The sequence below is a fragment of the Vanacampus margaritifer genome, chromosome 1 (assembly GCF_051991255.1).
Source record: "Vanacampus margaritifer isolate UIUO_Vmar chromosome 1, RoL_Vmar_1.0, whole genome shotgun sequence".
NCBI lineage: Eukaryota > Metazoa > Chordata > Actinopteri > Syngnathiformes > Syngnathidae > Vanacampus > Vanacampus margaritifer.
This window is the reverse complement of record NC_135432.1, coordinates 65,509,612-65,518,714: the sequence shown is the minus strand read 5'-3', so window position 1 is coordinate 65,518,714 and position 9,103 is coordinate 65,509,612.

The window sequence follows — 9,103 nt, the reverse complement described above, 5'->3', positions numbered from 1 at the left end:
CACCAGTTGGCATTTGCTTTCTACCAGTACTACTTACGTGTTAGGTGTTAACTGATAGAAGTGTAAAATGTCACTAGTTGTACTTATAATCAACTACTTTTAACTCATTAGTAAGATGCACGGTGGATATAAAAAGTCTACACACCCCTGTTCAAATGTGACCTATGACCTCTACAACTAAACTGATATTTAATCATCTGTGGGAGGAGAAATAAACAGCCATCTGAAATAATGTGGTTGGATAAGTGTGCACACCCTCTTTAAACTGGGATATGACTGTGTTTAGAATTTTGTGCTAACATTGACTGTTCTGTTCATAATATTTCCCACGTGTTTGGGAGCTTTGTTACAGCCCAATGAAATCAAGGTTGGACTTTTTCGGCATGTTTGGCACAAACAAACAAATGGCAGTCAGTGTTAGCATAAAACCTTCAGAACAGCTGAACTTGACTTGGGGTTATTCAGTGTCACTTTAAATGGCGACAGGTGTGCTGATTCTTATTCTTATTCAACAAGATTGTGATTGGTTGATTCTGAACACAGCCACATCACAGTTATAAGAATGCTGTTGTTTATTTTTACTTCCACACAGTAGATGACATAACATTTGAAAAAGTTTTGAAAAGATTTGGAGAGGAAAATTCTGGCATTTCAACAGGGGGGTGTGTGGACTTTTTATATTGAGATAATTAGGCAACGCTGATATGAAAAGCTTTTTTTGTTTACGCCATTTAATGTGGCCAAAGCCGGCGACAAATTTGAACAATCATTTGAGGATTTGCAATTAAAAAAGGGGGTGCGATGGCCCAGTCATCGCTGCTTTAATTCTTATCATTTCCATGTGTGTGTTTTTGTTTGACGTACCTCAAGGGAGCAAAATTGCATGGCTCATATCCGACAGGAAAGCCTTTTTCCCCAGCTTTAGTGTAAAAGCTGCCAAATATTTTAAATGACATTTTTCCCACCCAGACGATCAAAGCTGAGGTAGTGTGCATTAAAGCGGTGATGCGGCCGTGATGTTATGTCACGACATCATCGCAAAGCGCTCAGCCGCCCAATCACGTTGCGCTAATGGTTAACCAAATAGCAGCCACTAGGGGGCGTTATTTGTGCTAATGGTTATCCAAATAGCAGCCACTAGGGGGCGTTATTTGTGTGTGGATTGCTATGGTGAGTTGTGATATTCGTATAGCTCAGTTTACCGATCAATTTAGTCTTTAGATAAACGTGCGTCTTTTTGGAAACATCAAAGATTATTTATTGTCTTCAGTGAATTTTAGCTGGATGCTTAAATGCAATTTAGTCCGCAATGAAGAGTTAAAAATAAAACATTTAGGGCCCTATTACTGTGCCCAGCACAAGTCTAACTGCGCTGTTGTGGGAGTGAACACAACCTACTTGATATGTATGGATTTTCCAATTAAAACTGCTTTCCGTGACTCCCCTGCAATCAACATGCGGTGCACGTTAATGAGCCTTGCGTGTATGTTTTTGAAGCACGGCTAAATCCAATGGACCTATCAAACTGTCAGCGCAGCCAGCCACATATCTCTTTAAGTGTAAAGCAGAGAATGGGAAAGTGAATTTCTAAGTCCGGCCTCTTGAAATTTGAATATTTGGCTCCGACAAAGGGAATCTTTGGGGGGGTGGCGGGAGCTAAGCAAGGCGAACGAGAAGGCTGGTATGCATTGTGCGGGGGGATTTAGGGAGGTTTCCATACGAGGATCAGACAATAGTCATCACACGCCCTTCAGCCATTTTGACTGCACACACGTCTTTTTTTTTTTTTCCTCACAATCACGATAAACACAGTTGACAGATGAGGGTCAGACATGTTTTTTTTTTGACAAACAGCGCAAGGGATGTTGTACGTGACAAGAAAGAGGCATTTGGCGCTTTTTCAAATGTGTTTAGGTCTGGAGTATTTACGGCTCCCGACCGGCAAACCCTCGGGCCCAGCTCAGCACTCGGCTTCTTATCTCCCCCTCTGAAGCCTCGGCGAATATGAATAAACATTGAAGAAAAAGATAAAAAGGAAATTGAAGGTGAGTGTGAAGTGTCATTGGGGGATGGTGGGTTGAGATAAAAAAAACAAAAAAAAAAAAAAACACATACACACAACAAAATGTCTTCTGGTTTGCTGCCTCCAACATACAGCGGTACCTTATCTGACAAGGTTTTTTTTTCGGTGACCATGCTCATACATTTTTCCAGTTGAAATGAATGCAGCCATTTTTTTTCAACAGAAAAAAATAGCACTGAGCATACAGTTAATAGCATGATGAAATAAAATGTAAAGTTATACATCATTTTCCATAAAGTCCCTGCAAATTGAATTCAGAGATTGGTTTCTTGTAATCTATTTTTGACCCGTCTCCACCCCCCACCAAAAAACCCAAGATGTTTATGTTGTGCTTTAAAATAAAGGAAAATAGCACATTGTATTTTAGAAAAATGTACAGTTGGAACATAGAGTAAATAGAATATAAAGAATTTTTTAAAACTTTTTTTTATGCATCCTGATTAATTAATTGGTGTTTGTGACCTGGCCACTAGGGGGCAGTCATGCCCACACAAACCAAGAAGAGTTTCCCATCTACTGTGACTCAGTAAGCTGCAGTAATAATAATCAGTGTATCCCGCATGCTCGTGTTTCAGCACCCGCAAATTCACATACACCTGAATCTTTTTTTCGATTAAAACAAAAAACAAACAAAACAAAAAAACTGAAATAATTTAGTTTTCATATTTACTTTTTTTTTTTGGGAGGGAGCGCTTAATAGAGAGTTATCCTTAATTAAATTTTTGGGTAAAAAAAAAAAGCTTTTTTTTTTTTAAATGCATTTATATTGGGTGTGATGAACAAAACAATGACAGATTATTTTAAGGAGATACCTTGATATCCCAATACAGGTACTGCATTATAACTTTTATTCTTATAATAAAATTATTCTAATAATACAAATACCGATACCTTGAAATAAGGCCGGGCATCGGCTCGATAACTAAGATACCAAGAATCAGCACTCGCCAATTCCTAGTTATGACACCGCAGCCATCACTGTTATACGAGAGCCTTTCATTGGCGTTTTGCATTGTGTGTTAGCATTAAGCTAACGGAAAGTGAAGCTATGTGGTTGTTAGTAATAAATGTGTTACTCTCTTTGTTTTCTGCTCCGTCTTTTTGTCTGCCAAACTGCTGCGTTTTGGGACTTGACTTGACTTTCATCATTTGTGCTCACAGACTATTTTGAGTCTTCCATCAACCTCATTTGCACATTGGTGTAAACATCAAACACAATTCGAAAACGTTTGCCATTCTTCATGTCGGGCTTAGTGACGCTTTCCCGCCGCCGCATGTAAATGCCGACAAGTACAAAGAAGGGAAGAAGATGGAGAATAGGGCGGCTTTATCCTGCCGTGTACACACAAAAGCAGCTCATTACAAAAAGTGCACAATCCGCCAGCACCCACACAAAAACACACACCCACACGAAAGGCTGGAATAATAATAATTGGAGATGATCCGCACTCGGCTGACATTTTACACAAACGAGGAGACTTTTTGGCAGTTTTCTGCTGGATCTCCACCCAGCACCACATCGCATTCCTTCGGTGACACTGTTTGTCACTTACCTTACATTTTTAAAGACCTTCAAGGAAAAGTCAACCCACCCCAAATTCTTGACAATAATATGTCATTATGTGACCTCACGAGTCTAAACATGAGATTCTGATTAATATTACATTTGTGGAATATGAGTTAGGAAGCAAAATCCGGCCGTATTTATCCACTTGCTGTCAACTGAAGATGATATCGAAGTTGCTTGGGGCTCAGGCAACGACCAATCACAGCTCACCTGTTTTCTGAAGCTGAGCTGTGATTGGTTGTTTGTCTTCAGTCAAAATGGCCGCCCCCCTGGATTTAGCTTCTAACTCATATTCCACAAATTGAATATTAATCAGAATGTCACGTTTAGACTAGTGAGGTCACATATAACATTATTGTCAAGAAATGTTTAAGGTATGTATAAATATGTTCTATCTTAAATGTTGTGTCCCAAAGACATATTTAAACGTTTTTTAAAAAAATTTTTTTTTAATGCATACAGAAGGCTTTGATGCAGCCTCTCAACTGTAGAGAACGGTTGAAGAAATTGTAGTTATTACATTAACGGCCAGCAGGTGGCAGCAGAGCAAAATAGATCAACCAGGGCCATGTTGAAAAAAGCTCATATACCCACAGTTCTTAACAGATTTGTGAATAATAATCAAACTTAGCTATATTCTAATGCTAATTGCTGCAAAACGGAAACAGATTAAAAAAAAAACATACTTTTTTTTTCCTGATGAAAGAAGTGACTCTAATCTTTCTTTTGGTAGGTTCCATGTTTTTATAGCATTATTCTGTGGGCCTTGCAAAATCTGTCAAAAATCCAGTAAAACAGCCGGGAGCGAAGGGGGTTGCTTCAGTGAAAATGGCTTGGAGTGAATGAGTTAAAGTGAAAATAAATGTCACGTCAATTTGAAAAGGAATGATTAAATATCAAGTACATGATAAAAATAAGCCTAAGTCATAACAAATCAAGTTGGGTAGACAAATTCCTTGCATGTTTTAGCATTCTTGGCTAATAAAGATGATTCCGATTCATTGTTTTTTTCCTCCTCCGTCCCCCATTTTTCTTTTGGAGCCACCTTCTGCCTCGTCCCGTCTGTTGTTTGCGTTTCGTCTTTGCTCGAGCGCCGCGCAGCTCTGCAGCCTCAATTAGTCAGTGCAACTTCTCCAAATGTCTTTTTTTTTTTTTTTTTTTAAGGAAATCCTGCAACCATCTAATTACGTCTTCAGTCTTGCGTTTGATACACATATAGGAAGGATCACAGTGCTTCGATTTGCTTACTACCACGACGCTCCCTTGCCAACCAAGAATAGAAAAGCCTCGAGTGTGGTTTGAGTCTTTGTTTTTGATTGCGACATGACGGCAGCGTTTCCAAGCAGACGTGAGTTTCCCCCAATGTCTTGACGATGAGGAGCGAAAGTGGGTCAGATGTTTGTTTTTTTTAAGCGAGAGCGTAAACCTCTGCCAAGAGCTTCCGTGGAGACGTCTGGTCTATCTGACACGCTTCCCAGACAGGAGGCAGCCGAGTAAATCCGGGAGATGGCGCCTTCAATTTTTCTTACAATTCAAATGGACTAAACAGTAGAAAGAAACACATTTCAAGACATGAGGTCAAGCTAGTATGACCTTATAGAGTTTTGTGTTTACTGTAATATAGCGTCATCAAACTTTACTGCAAATTTCAAATGGTTCGCAATCAATCTTTTTTGTATACAAGGTTCAAGTTTGGTTGTAATCAGACAAAATCATATTCATTTTAAAATCCGAGGTCACACATTCTAACAGCTGAATTTTTCCAACTCAATTTTGGAACAACTGTGAAGCCAAACCCTCCTTTGAAACCATACTTTGAAACTCTGCCTCCTTTAAAACCCGAGGTCACACTTTCTGACAGCTGAATTTTTCAATTCAAATATCTAACAACTGTTAAAAATTGTGACTGCTTGCAAGCTAAACCCTGCTTCGAAACCTTATTTTGAATCCCTGGTTCCTCTAAAACCCGAGCGCACACATTCTGACAGCTGACTTTTTCAACTCAATTTTGTAACAACTGTGAAGTCAACCCCTCATTTTATATCATACCGTGAAACCCTGGCTTCTTTAAAACCGGAGGTCACACTTTCTGACAGCTGAATTTTTCATCTCAAATGTGTAACAACTGTTATAAATTGTGACCCTGCAAGGAAGCCAAACCCTTTTTTTGAAACCATACTTTGAAAGCCTGGCTCCATGAAAACCCGAGGCCACACATTCTGACAGCTGAAATTTTCCAACTCAATTTTGTAACAACTGTGAAATCAACCCCTCATTTTATATCATACCGTGAAACCCTGGCTTCTTTAAAACCGGAGGTCACACCTTCTGACAGCTGAATATTTCATCTCAAATTTGTAACAACTGTTATAAATTGTGACCCTGCAAGGAAGCCAAACCCTTTTTTTGAAACCATACTTTGAAAGCCTGGCTCCATGAAAACCCGAGGCCCCACATTCTGACAGCTGAAAATTTCCAACTCAATTTTGGAACACCTGCTGAAAATTGTGAACCTGCATGAAAGCCAAACCCTCTTTTAAAACCATACTTTGAAAGCCTGACTCCATTAAAACCCGAGGTCACACATTCTGATGAGTGAAATTTTCCAACTCAATTTTGTAACAACTGTGAAATCAACCCCTCATTTTATATCATACCGTGAAACCCTGGCTTCTTTAAAACCGGAGGTCACACTTTCTGACAGCTGAAATTTTCCAACTCAATTTTGTAACAACTGTGAAATCAACCCCTCATTTTATATCATACCGTGAAACCCTGGCTTTTTTAAAACCGGAGGTCACACTTTCTGACAGCTGAATTTTTCATCTCAAATGTGTAACAACTGTTATAAATTGTGACCCTGCATGGAAGCCAAACCCTTTTTTTGAAACCATACTTTGAAAGCCTGGCTCCATGAAAACCCGAGGCCACACATTCTGACAGCTGAAATTTTCCAACTCAATTTTGGAACAACTGCTGAAAATTGTGAACCTGCATGAAAGCCAAACCCTCTTTTAAAACCATACTTTGAAAGCCTGACTCCATTAAAACCCAAGGTCACACATTCTGACGAGTGAAATTTTCCAACTCAATTTTGTAACAACTGTGAAGTCAACCCCTCATTTTATATCATACCGTGAAACCCTGGCTTCTTTAAAACCGGAGGTCACACTTTCTGACAGCTGAATTTTTCATCTCAAATGTGTAACAACTGTTATAAATTGTGACCCTGCAAGGAAGCCAAACCCTTTTTTTGAAACCATACTTTGAAAGCCTGGCTCCATGAAAACCCGAGGCCACACATTCTGACAGTTGAAATTTTCCAACTCAATTTTGGAACTGCTGAAAATTGTGAACCTGCATGAAAGCCAAACCCTCTTTTAAAACCATACTTTGAAAGCCTGACTCCATTAAAACCCGAGGTCACACATTCTGACAGCTGAATTTTTCCAACTCAATTTTGGAACAACTGCAAAATGTGACCCTTATGAAAGGCAAATCCTCATTTGAAACCCTAACTCCTTCAAAAAACAAGGTCACACATTCTGACAGCTGAATTTTTCCAACTCAATTTTGGAACAACTGAAAAATGTGACCCTTATGAAAGGCAAATCCTCATTTGAAACCCTAACTCCTTAAAAAAACAAGGTCACACATTCTGACAGCTGAATTTTTCCAACTCAATTTTGGAACAACTGAAAAATGTGACCCTTATGAAAGGCAAATCCTCATTTGAAACCCTAACTCCTTAAAAAAACAAGGTCACACATTCTGACAGCTGAATTTTTCCAACTCAATTTTGGAACAACTGAAAAATGTGACCCTTATGAAAGGCAAATCCTCATTTGAAACCCTAACTCCTTAAAAAAACAAGGTCACACATTCTGACAGCTGAATTTTTCCAACTCAATTTTGGAACAACTGCAAAATGTGACCCTTATGAAAGGCAAATCCTCATTTGAAACCCTAACTCCTTCAAAAAACAAGGTCACACATTCTGACAGCTGAATTTTTCCAACTCAATTTTGGAACTGCTGAAAATTGTGAACCTGCATGAAAGCCAAACCCTCTTTTAAAACCATACTTTGAAAGCCTGACTCCATTAAAACCCGAGGTCACACATTCTGACAGCTGAATTTTTCCAACTCAATTTTGGAACAACTGCAAAATGTGACCTTTATGAAAGGCAAATCCTCATTTGAAACCCTAACTCCTTCAAAAAACAAGGTCACACATTCTGACAGCTGAATTTTTCCAACTAATTTCTGTAATAAAAATCGTGACCACGGCTGCATGGAAGTCAAACCCCTTGACTTGCCTACCAAATTTTACGTTGCCATGTGACCGAGGCTGGGGCTGAATTTTCCAAAATTCCGGGGGTGGCGGGGGGGGGGGGGGGGGTTGAAGCCACTCTTTGCCATTTTCCATCCCTGTACCATGAATAGGTGAGGCGGGGTAAGCAGGGCATGAAAGAGGTCATAGACAAAATACATACACACAAATCGGGCCCAGGCCCAATTAGTTTGCTCTGATAACTGTGTCAGTGTATTACTAGGCACTGTAAAGCCTTAAGGGTATTGAAGTCATGCACTGTACAGTCTTACTCATGCATGTGAGGCCACAATCACATTTGACAAATCAAGCTGAAATACTACACAACCCTTGTCTTTGTACAATCTACAATATTTAATAATCTATTAGTAAACCGCAATCAGCAAAGCACGACGAAAGTCGTCTGTGACTCGGGTTTCGCATTAAGTCTGCTCGTTTGACGGCACCGCCATTGGCAGCGTTTCGTTCGAGGACAAAATGGATTTGTGTCTGGATGATATATGCATTTAAATAATATTGCGTTCATTTAATAACAATTAACAATTAATTATTCCAATTAATACATATCTCTTTTTAGCTTATGTTTTGTGTTACATATCACTTAATTTGACAGCAAACAAAAATATATTTGGACTTTGTCTTAGGTTGGAATTAATTATTAAAACAGTTTATTTAAATGTAATTTCCTGTCATAACATTTTTAAAACAAACAAAAAAAGAAAATATAAAAAAAAATTATAACAAATATTTAATATTTTTGGACAAAACAAAAAACTACTAAAATGGTAACCGACTAGAGTTTTTAACTGACCAGTCTGACCTCTACCAGCCATTTAACAGCTGGAGGTCATTGTTAGCTACACCTATGCTAGCATAGCAAAGATTTTTTTATCCAATCATTCTTGTTATATTGTACAGAAAAACAAAACGTTTATTGTACTTGTTTCTTCCCCTATGTTTAACGTAAGCTAGCACGATTAGCTTGCTTAAAAAAAAAAAACACCCCAACAAACGTTTGCTGTCTGGTGTAAATCTGTAGAGTTTGAAATGAAAATCCTTTTAAGGATCAAGGTGCCTTGCAGGTTGAAGAGCAAGCCATAAAAGAGGCTCCCAGATGAGCC